The sequence below is a fragment of the Molossus molossus genome, unplaced genomic scaffold, assembly GCF_014108415.1.
Source record: "Molossus molossus isolate mMolMol1 unplaced genomic scaffold, mMolMol1.p scaffold_m16_p_8, whole genome shotgun sequence".
NCBI classification, from domain to species: Eukaryota; Metazoa; Chordata; class Mammalia; order Chiroptera; family Molossidae; genus Molossus; species Molossus molossus.
In genome coordinates, this window is record NW_023425402.1 from 47764409 (window position 1) to 47775887 (window position 11479).

Genomic DNA, 11479 nt, shown 5'->3' on the forward strand with positions numbered 1-11479 from the left:
GTGCGACGTAGGTGGAGCTGGAATACCAGAAGGCAAAGAGAACAGAGCAGAAGGAATATATGAAGTAATAATGGCCGAGAGCATTTCAAAATGGAAGATGCCAAACAACAGACCCAAGAAGCTGAGAGAACACCAAGCAAGAAAAATGCAAAAAACAACCAAAGGTGTCTCCTATTCTCACTGCAGAAAACGAAAGACCAATAGAAAATCTTAAAAGAAGCCAGAGGGAAAGAGTGAATAAAGAAGTGCAGGTTTGCCCTGGCCAGTTTGGCTCAGCGGTTAGAGCGTTGGCCTGCGGTCCGGAGAGACCCGGGTTCGGTTCCCGCTAAGGGCATGTACTTCGGTTGCAGTTTGTCCCCGGCCCTGATTGGTTGTGCGGGTGGCAGCCACTCGATGTGTTCCTTCACGTCGATGTTTCTCTCTCTCTCTCTCCCTCCCACTCTATCTGTACAAAAAATGGAAAAATATCCTCGGGTGAGGATAAAAAAAAAAAAAAGAAGTGCAGGTTTGACCGTTTTCAAACACCTTGTATCAGTATTCTTGAGGCCAGAGGTGGTGATATAACACCTGAGTTGTTCACCTGGAGTCTGGATTTGGATTGGGGGGGGAGGGGGAGTTGCATCTTTATATTCAGTATTCTCTAACTGAGATTTGGCATTTCTTCCATTATAAATACAGGAACAGACCATAAGAGTAGTATAAGCAGAACTTGTGAATATGTTATATCACATTTGTTGTTGCAGATCTTGAAATACATATACTCACTACTGGAAATTTATCATAGACATCAGACCTGCCCCAAGATGTTGTTTAATGGTTTAAAGAGAGACACTCTGTTACAGTTTTAAGAAGTACTTTAATAAATGTATTTCAACAAATAGTTTCTTTTGTAATCCTATATGTTTCATTTTATTCTTTTATAAACATCTCAGTAGGGATCTTTGATACAAAACAGTTAGGCATCCTAGAAGTAACAAATTCTGAACCTTCCTGTCATGAAGTGTGGTTTGGATGTGCCCTGAGTCTGCATGGTGTGAGCAGGTTTGCGTGCCTTGTGTACATGAGGAAGGGGAGGGAGATTGGAAAACAACTAGCCTACTGTCTCGAGTGCTTAGGTTTCATCCTGGGCTCTCTACATGTATTACCTCATTTAATTCTCAAAACAACCCTTTGGAGTGGGTATTATCCCCATTTTATCAAGAGAGCTGAGACAGAGCTGAAGTAATTTGCCCACGGTCACACAGCCAGTAAACAGTGAAACGGATTCAAACCCAGATCTTTCTGATTCTAGCACCTGTTTCTGTGCAATGCTGGGCTGTTGGCAGTTAGGCTAGGGCCCTGCAGACGTGCCTGCAGACTGGTGTGCTGGGGCCTCTGGCCTCCTGAGCATCAGTGCCCCTAGTGCATGTACGGTTTGCCTTGAGACCAGTGTTGTTATCAAAGGCCACGGAGAGCAGAGACCCCGTAGCATGATCTAAGGAAGGTTAAACATTTAAGGGTTTTTGGTTATAAAATTGGAGTGGCCATCCCTGCTTGGCAGATGTAAACACTGCAGCTTTGTCATTACTTAGTTTTCTCAGTACATTTCCTTTCCTTTCTAGCTAGATTATACTTTAATCCAGTTGTTTTCATGTTCAGTAAATCCAAACCATGTTTGACCGGTTTATTCATGGGAGAGTCTTGAGGTGAAGAAAGTTTTGTTCTTTCAACTGCAATGGGGATTTGCTGTCTTCTTTCTGCAAAGGGATTTTCTTGCACCTGTAACCTGAACACTGTGACCTGTGGATTGTTTTGTTTTGTCCTCACTACGAGCAGATTTGTGAGGCTTGACTCTTTGTGTGCTGTGGAGCAGAGACGATACCCTTCTGTGAACATCTCCTGAAGACAGTAGTAATTGCGTTGGGAATGTTAATCGTTTGGCTGTCACTTCTTCAGAACCTGGCTGCCCCGGCCACTGCAGCTGTCCGCTTGTCTCAGCCACATGCTGCACAATGGCCACACCGTTCTGGGACAGCCTTCTGGAGAGGTTTGCTCGTGAGCATTTTGGGAGTTGAGAGTCTCACTTAACACTGAAGTGAGTTGGTCCCAGACAGCAGTCAGTGTTGGTAAAATGACAGGTCCTCATACATATTGTTGGAGGATAAATTGGCACAACTCCCCTGCAGGGCAATTTGGCAATAACTATCAAAACTTATAAGCCCAAGATTTCACTTCTAGGATATCTCACAGACATGCTTTATGTATCGAGAAATGATATTTATGGAATACGATATTTTCTCTGATTATTAATTGAATATCTCTGAAAGGTTATATAAGAAAGAGGTAACATGGATTGCCTGGTTGAGGACTGGGAGGCCCAAATGCAGAGGAGAGAGGAAAATATTTCACCATATACTCTAAAAACAAGCCCTTTTTATTTTGGAGTAATTTTGGATCCACAAAAAAGTTGTAAAGATAATACAAACAGTTCTCATATACCTCCTCATGTTGACATTTTATATGGTCATGGTATTTTTGTTAAAACTAAGAAACCAGCATTGGTACAGTACTATTAACTACGCTCCAAACTTTATTTTACTTTCCCCAGGTTTTCTACTAATGTCCTTTTTCTGTTCCAGGATCTAGTCCAGAAGACCACATTGCATTTAGTCATCACATCTCTGTAGTGTCCACTGGTTCTTGAAATGTATACCCTTTGGAATGTTTTGAAATTTGTATCATGTGACTATTAAGCTTCTCATTTTTCAGGCACAGGACGGGACTTGTCCAAGGGCCTTTCCAGAGCTGACTAGAAACCAAGGGGTATGGCGTGGAGTCAAGGGTTCTCTGGGGAGTAGTTGAAAGAGGATAAGCTTTAAAGTCACCCAGACTTGGGTTCAAATCCCAGCTCTGAGGCCTTGGGCCAGTAGGTACTCTTCATTTTTGTTTTAGTCTGGATTCTCTCGATCAACATGTTTTAAGATGCAATCATGTTGTTGCATATATCAGTAATTTGCTTAAAAGACCAAACAAACAAACAAACAAACAACAAAAAAAAAACAGTTCTTTGAGGAAGTGTAGTTCTGATTGCAAAGAATTCTGATTGTCGAGAAAACAAGTGTGCTTTTCCATCCTTGATCTCTACTTCTTGTGCTGAAATTCCACACCAATGACCAGAATCTCCAGCCCTGTCCTCCGGGGGTGGGGGGTGGAGCCCTGGGGAAGGGGTGCTGGAAGAGGAAAGCCACAGTGAACGAGAATGAGAAGAGTAAGCTCCTAACATAGGTACCAAGACACGTTCTATATTGAAGCAGGGGATTGACCTTTTACATGGAGTGGAAAATTCAGCTGTAGAAGGCGCTGCGCTCTGGGTTCAGAGCCCCTGTGTGACCTGGGAGATGCTGTAACTCACCTGCTGGGCCTCCAGTGTAAAAGGATGGGAGTGGACAGCTAGCGCTACGTTCTCTCCTGTTTCCCACTGTCATCTCGCCTTCCTCAGTCATGCCCTCATCAATCCCCTCTCTCAGGCTCCCATGCCCTTGTTTTCCCTGTAGGTCTATTTCCTGTAGACATGACAGATAGGCAGGTTTTACCTGAACTTGCATAGGAACTCCCCAGAAAGTGGGTACCTCTGTGTCACCTTTCAACTTCATGTTTCTCCACAGACCCTCCAGCACCTGTAAGTTCCTGCAGTCAAGACTGAATCAGTCAATGCTCCAGCTTTGGAAGTTTTAAATAAATTTGACGATAAAATACATATAAACAATGAAACACCAATATAAATATAAATACAGTAAATATGCCATGCTATTAAAAATAATTAAAAATAAATAAAACCACCTGATAGACTGATAAATAGATGAAAAAATAACTTACCCATAATCCCACCATTTTTTTCTATGCAGATTTTCAGGTAATAATACCGCCACAATAATCTCGCCGATAACAATAAAGGTGGAGAGTATACAGAATGGGTTTGTGCTACATCCTGTTGGAGATTTTTATTATCTTCAATTTTAAAATAGTGTAAATAACACCATGGTGAGCATCCTTATGCCTAAAGCTCTTGCTAAGGTTTAGGTTTCTCTTCAAGGCAGAGTTTCAAAAGTGAATCTAAAGATGTGAAGGAATATCTTTGGCTTGTGATACAAGTCGCTAAATCGTCTTTCACAAAATTGTGCACCCACTTTACTGTGACAGCCTTTTGTGAAAATACACTCTGGCATCTTTTACCTTGATGAAGATGCCTCACTGGTAGGTGTATTCTTTCAGCTGGGCACTGAAGTTGCTGGCTTGCTCTCTGGAAAAGAGATACTATTTCCAAGCTTTAGCCAGCTGTGTGGGCAGGGTAACCTGCCGACCTTATCTCCTCCAGTGGTGACTGCTTATGTTTCTAAACTATAATGGCGGCAGTGTATGCAATGGATGGGTTGCTATTATTTGGTTGGTTGTGCGGGTGGCAGCCACTCGATGTGTCCCTTTCACGTCAATGTTTCTCTCTCTCTCTTCCTCTCTCTCCCTCCCACTCTATCTGTACAAAAAATGTCCTCAGGTGAGGATAAAAAAAAAAAAAGAAAGAAAGATGTATACAACCTGATTCCAATCAAATTGGAATCTGATTCCAATGGAGTTTCAAACATCATCTGCCACCACTGCCTCCACCAGTCTTCAGCCTCTAACAACACGCCCCCCCCCCCCCCGCCTCTGAACCTTTGACCTAAAAACACCCTACCACCAGGCATTTACACGTGCTGTGCCAGCTAACGTGCTGTTTGAACCTGGTCCACCCCACTCATCATTTAAGTCAGCCTGCCTTTTGCCAACTCAGAAAAGCTTCCTGCTTGTCCCAGGAAGAGGTAAGCTGCTCCCTCTCTGTGGCCCCCTTAGCAGAGTGCCCTTGGCTCCGTGTATGACGACCATCTCACTGTGTTGCAATTCTTTGTGCCTCTGCCTCCCTTACTAGACCATGAATGAGCTCCTGAGGGCTTGATTATTCATTTCCATCCTTGCTGTGGAGCTCAGCCCTGGGTGCAGTAGGCCCTTGAGGACCTTGACTGGATAAAGGAAGGAAGGAATGATGAATCTCATAATCCATGGGTTATGGCATCTTATTCCCTCCTCCCATTCAAAGTTCTTACTTTGGACTATGGTGCTGGATTGCCAGAGCTGGACAGGAGCTGAGGTCTCTATTTTAACCTCTCATTTCCCAGTTCAAAGGACTGGTCCAGCTCTTTCAAGCTAGTGTCAGGGGGCTCAAATGAACTACAAATTGCATAGATACTCGAGTTCTTTCATTTTTTTACTATTCACCTGGTCTTCACAAACTCACATCTGCTGTTTAGAAGTAAAAATCAACTTTTCTTGCCCTGGCTGGTTTGGCTCAGCAGTTAGAGTGCTGGTCCTTGGACCAAAGGCTTCCGGTTTGATTCACGCTCAAAGACCCGTACCTGGGTTGCAGGTTCAATTCCCAGCCTTGGTCCAGGTTATGTGGGAGGCAAAAATCAATGGAAAGATATCCTCAAGTGAGGATTAATACCCCTCCCCCAAAACAAACAAAAATTTTTTTTTTCCTATTTTGTGGGATTGTTTAAATAGCCCTTTAGGTGGTTTGCAATTGCCCAGAGAGTGAGCTCTCCCCCAACCCCCACTGTTTCTCCTTAAGAAGGTGTCCCATGTCATGGGGGCTAGTGTGCAGAAATGTGCTCCCAGCTGTAGAAGAGGTGGGGTCCTGAGGCACGGAGCCCCACCCACTGGTCTCAGGAAAGGTGTCCCTGCTGCTCACCAGCAGGCATTTGCATTGAGCTTCACGGTGACTGTAAGTTCTGGTCTCCAGGTTTGCCCATAGCCTGTGGTCCCTGGATGGCGGGGCCCCACTTCAGCTCTTGCTGGCTGCTGACTGAATCTCCTTCAAGTTCTCCAGATGGTCACAGTCCCAGGGGGGCACCCCTACCCTCTGCTGGGTGATCTGTCACTTTGCCCTGCCATGGTGAGCCCCTCATTCTTGGGTCAGCTTCCATGTCACACGGGAACTAAGAGTAAATTAAACTTTAGGACCTCACATTTCTAGATAGATAGATAGATAGATAGATAGATAGATAGATAGATAGATAGATAGATGTGTGTGTGTGTTTGTTGATTTTAGAAAGAGAGAAACAGTGATGAGACAGAAACATCATTGGCTGCCTCCTGCATGCCCCCTACTTGGGATTGAGTCCCCAGCCCGGGATTGAGTCCCCAGCCCGGGCATGAGCCCTGACCGGGAATTGAACCAGTGACCTCTTGGTGTGTGGGACAGCGCTCAACCAACAGCCATCTGGCCAGGGCAGGACCTCGCTTTTCTTTCCACATGTTATGAACAGGTCGATGTGGCCACCCCCAGAGTATTGTGGGTGACCAGAATCCAAACAGGTCTGGGAGCAGAAAGAGCCTTCTTCCCTTAAAGCAACCTTCACTTCTCCAGGCCCCTCCCAACACCAGCTCAGAGGTCTGGAAACTGCGACATAAACCTCAGTCTGCTTCACTCTGCTTCACCCTCTCTGCCTTTCCTTCTCCCGTCATATTCCCGAATGAGAAAAGCAAAGAGTTCCGTTTGTTTTGTTTTTACTTCCCCCTTTACCTCAGCCCTCAGGTGGCTCCCCTCTTGGCTTCACTGTCATGGGCCAAAGCAGACTTTTCTCTGCACTGCAAAGCTCTGGGAACTGCCTTTGATAAAGGAGACAATAAAGGATTTGAAAAACTCAAAATAATAGTCTGGCTTGTAATGTTATTTTATTGCTGTTTAAACTAGGAAAAATAAGCAAAAATGAAGAGTTGTATTAGGGAGGTGGGATTATAGCTGATTCTTTCCTGTCTAGATTTTCCTATAGCATTATCTGAAAAAGGAAAGTAAATTTTAATGTTTTTATAATGTTGTATTTGAAATAAAATAACCACCCTCCCTCTGGCACACACGCTGTTACCGTGTGTGTGAGCTATTCCACTGGGTGCTGTGTGTGAGAAACTGGATCAGCCAGCCCAGCCCTCTCAGGAGGGAAATCAGCTGCGGTCCCAGGGCCACTCTGATCACAGGCTCCCTGCGGGCAGCAGGAAGTTGGTGTTCCTCTGGGCTGGGGGGGGGGGGGGGTAGAGTATGCACTGCTCCAGGCTCCGCTGCTGTTTATGGGGTTCTAGGGTATTACTAAAGGAGTTGGGAAGGAATGTGATGCTGCCTTGGGCCTGACAGCCTGAACCCCACCTGAAATACAGATAATCTGGACCCATTGCCCCTCCCCACCAGACGGGCACTGCCCAGTGTATGAAAGGATCCACTCATCTTCCCCATTTCCCAGTTCTAAAGAGACTTTGCTTTTCATTGCAAAAAGCTTGGGGTAGGCAAGGAGTAGTTTGGAGCACAGTTGGCAAGAACTGGCTTCCTCTTTTGACATTCAGGGCGGACAGGCTGGGAGCTTGCTGGTCCCTGTGAGGAGCAGGCCATAAAGAGCTTGGGGAGTTAGTTCAAGGGGCACAGCCCCTTCCTGCACACCAGGCCCTCCCCTCCTCCCACCTCCTCACAGCCCCTGGATGCTCTGCTCCGAATCACAGGCTGCTGCCAATTACAAAAGGACTCTTAACTCTGTTTCACAGCTCCTTGATTGATCGCACTGGTGAGTGAAATTATAAGCCTTAATGATCACGTTAATTTCTGGGGAAAGGAAACCGTCAGAAGAGGTTCTCAATCATGAGTGCCACAATCAGCTGGGTGAGTTCAATGACAGGCCAGAGCAGGGAAAGAAGGGAAAGAATTAACTTTTTTAAAGGTCACTGGGGAATGGGGGAAGAGCAACCAAGCCAAAGAGATGAGGGGCACAGAGGAGCCTGGAGCCTGTGCACCAGCCCCTTTCCCAGGGCTCCCAACCTAAGGCCAGTATCAGTGCTTCTGGTCCACAGTCCCACACTGGAGTCATGGAGTTTTCAAATGCTGATGCCTGGGCCCTGCCCAGAGACACTGTAATTGGTCTGGGAAGCAGGCACTAAGTTTTGAAAGCTCCCCAGATGATTCTATGTGCAACCAAGACTGAGAACAACTTGTCTAGATGAAAGGGTTTAGGGGCAGGAAGGCAAGGCTGAGTACATTTGGAAATGTGCTTAATTTGATTAGTTGCCAGTAGAAGACTTTGTTCTCATGGTCTCCTGGCCCCACTTAAAGATAATGATAATGATGATGGGAAGAGAAAGAGGGAAATAAGGCATCACTGAGCCAAGTGTTCCTTTGCACAGATGGAAACACGAGGTGCCAAGAGATAAACTGACTTATCACAGTGATCATAACTAGAATCCCAGCCTCTTCACCCTGGCCAGTGCTCCTTCCACTAGGCTCATTGCTTGGTCCCAGCAAAGATGATGCCCTGGATGACACTCGGAGGGACAGGAGCTGGGAGCCATTCTCTAGTTTTCATGGTAGAGGGGCCCAGGCCTCCTCTGCCCCTTGCTCGGTGTCTTGGGACATAACCATTAGCAGTTATTAGAGATTCCAGGGACACAAAAAGGCCACCTAGCTCCCCTGAGGATCAAATCTATGACCTTGGCCTTCTAAATATGTTGACCCTACTCTCGGTTTCCCAGCAGAGCATTACAACACTTTGGCACGTCAGAAAGCTGCGTGGGCTATGTGGCAACATCCTGGTTTCCTCACTGGGAGGCTGCCCTCTGCACTCTGCTGATGAAGCCAGTGCACAGCAGAAGGCTCTGCCGAGTCTCCTTACCAGTCTGCATGCAGGTCAGCAATATTCGGAGAAAAAGCCACTTCAGGTACCAAAATGAGCTTCAAAACTCCAAAAACATGACTTAAAATACAGATTACATAAAAAATACATTTGTCATTTGTGGTAAAGGTACTAGAGTTATTCAGTTAAAGTAACTATTCTTCAATTTCTGTAAGTGATTATAAAAAATGTTATTGTAAAACGAGTGGCTTGAGATTCTTAGAGCAGCATCTTAGCAGCGGAAAGTGTCTGCCAACTGTTTCTACATTTTCCTTTATCTCTTTCAACATTCACTGTGACATGGGTACTCCCAAAAGTTCAGAAGAAGTGGCCTGGGCTAAAAAATGTGGGGAACCATCTCTCACGATGGGTACCGGGTGAGACCTACTTAACCAGTCTAGTAAGCATTGTAGCAGAGGCATATTCATAATAGAAACATATGCATCCTTTGTATTTTTCTAACAGCTTCTGAAGTGTTCATCAAGCTTGTCTGATTAAGCACTTTTAAATTCTGAGCAATGAATTTGTTCCTCTCATGCCCTCTTGGCAGGAGTGCAAATTGATACAGCCCTTTGGAGAGCCATTTGGCCATATGTATCAAAATTAAAAATGCATATAATCTTTGACCCAGCAATGCAATTTCTAAGAATTTATCCTACAGACTTACCCTCAGAAGTCTACAGAAGTGTACATAGAAGGGTGATCCTTTACAGTTCAATTTATTAGTGAAACCCTGCAAGCAACCCAAGTCTATCAATAAGGAATTATTAGTTGAGTAAACTGCAGGCTACCATAAGATGAAATACCAGGTAGATATTAAAAAGAATGAGTCAAAGCCATATGTACCACCAGGAGAGAGACACACACACACCAAAATAACTTGCAGAAAAATACATTGCCATTTTTATTCAAATGATTAAGAGTGGCGACCACAGTGGAGGTCTCTGGCCAATCAGTTCTTGGATTCCTAAATTGTATTAAAAACCTTGAACTCTAAATGAAATAATCTGGGAGTCTCAATTCAATTTCTGAACTCATCCTCTGTCCTTTCTCTTCCCTAGCATCAAAGAATAACTAAAAAGTAACTCAAACACAAATGTAAGACTCCATACCTAGTGGTCACAGTATGTAAATGATACTTTTGAAAAGTAACCCTTCCAGGCTTAGAAAAACCATTCGTCAAAGGAGAAACACGAAAGGCTGGTTTTTGATCACAGTAATCACATGGCTGTGCTCATCTTCTCTTGTTTATATATTCAAATCGCACATATTGAAATTGTGTATCTTGAGTTTATATATTCAAAGACCACTGTGGCATCTCCCCCACAACACCAGCCTTAACATCCAGGCAAGCACTGCGGTTCTTAAAATATTCAGCTGCATCAGCTGAAACTCCCAAGTCCCAGAAGAGATTGTTTGTGGGTTTGTTTGTTTTTTTATCTTTTTCTTTATTGATTTGTAGAGAGAGAGGGAGAGAGAGAGAAACATCGATGAGAGAGAACATCGATTGGCTGCCTCCTGCATGCCCCCCCTGGGGATCGGGCCCATAACATGGGTGTGTGCCCTGCCCGGGAATCGAACTGGCGACCTGTTGGTGCATGGGTCGATGCTCAATCAGTGAACCACATTGGCCGGGAGAGACTGGGTTTTTAATTGTGGGTTTTCCAAATGTTGCAAGCCAGGTTTGATTTTTATTTGTAATGGCACAGATGCCCAAAGCAAAGGCAATTTCCAAGGAAATCAGTATTCGTGGCATGCCACAGGAAACTTACTCCTTTTAGTTTTACTCAAAATATCTTAAATAGCTTAGATCATGATTGTGATCAATTTTATTATATGTCAGTGATGTCCCTTCTTCCTCTCTTCCATGAGAGGACTCCACTTTCCTGCGCACTTGAGGTTGGGTTTGGTGACGTGTCTGGCTTTGGCCAGTGAGAAGTGAACGGAGACGTGAGCAGCAGCTTTAAATGAGTGTGCGTAGACTGCACTCGGCCAGGCACGGACGTTGCTTAGGGAAGCTGTCAGTCCAGATGAGGAAACACTGGAACCCACTGGAACGCAAACTGCAACCTGGACCCAGGCCCAGCTGAGACTCTAGAGACTGGTAGTCCCATAAGCAATACAAGTTTGTTGTTGTAAGCTTTGGGAGCTATTATTCAGCATTATTGAAGCAAAATTTGATTAATACGTAGGTGAACAGCCTTGGACCCATCACTTAACTTTACCAAATCTTGTCATTGATCTCCTTTTTGTTTCTGGTCTCTTTTTGCCTTATAATAAGTCATGTCAGAAACATTTGAGGGTCCTCTTGGTACCCTTCCCCAATCCCATCCATTCCTAGAGGTAACCACTCTCATGCAGTTAGTGTTATCATAGTCATGTTTGCTTTAAACATTTGCTATACATTTATATATCTATAAACATGATCTATTTATAGAAAAACCAAGCTGCGCATGTCCTCTGCACTTCACTTCTCACCACCCCCACACTGAATTTCGTATTTACCCTGGTTGACATGTTGGTCCTAGTCTACTGACTTTATCTACTGTAACACTGTCTGTATATACCACAATGTATCTATTCTCTGTTGGTGGACATTTTAGTTATTAAATATGAACAGTGTTGCAAGGAACATTCTTATACACATCTTTGAGTTTCTTGCTTTTCTTTAAGACTAACTTTTCTGTGGAATCAATAGACATGTGCATGGCTGATTGAACTTCCACAATCTGCAAGGTCAGTTTAGCCAACAGTTTGCT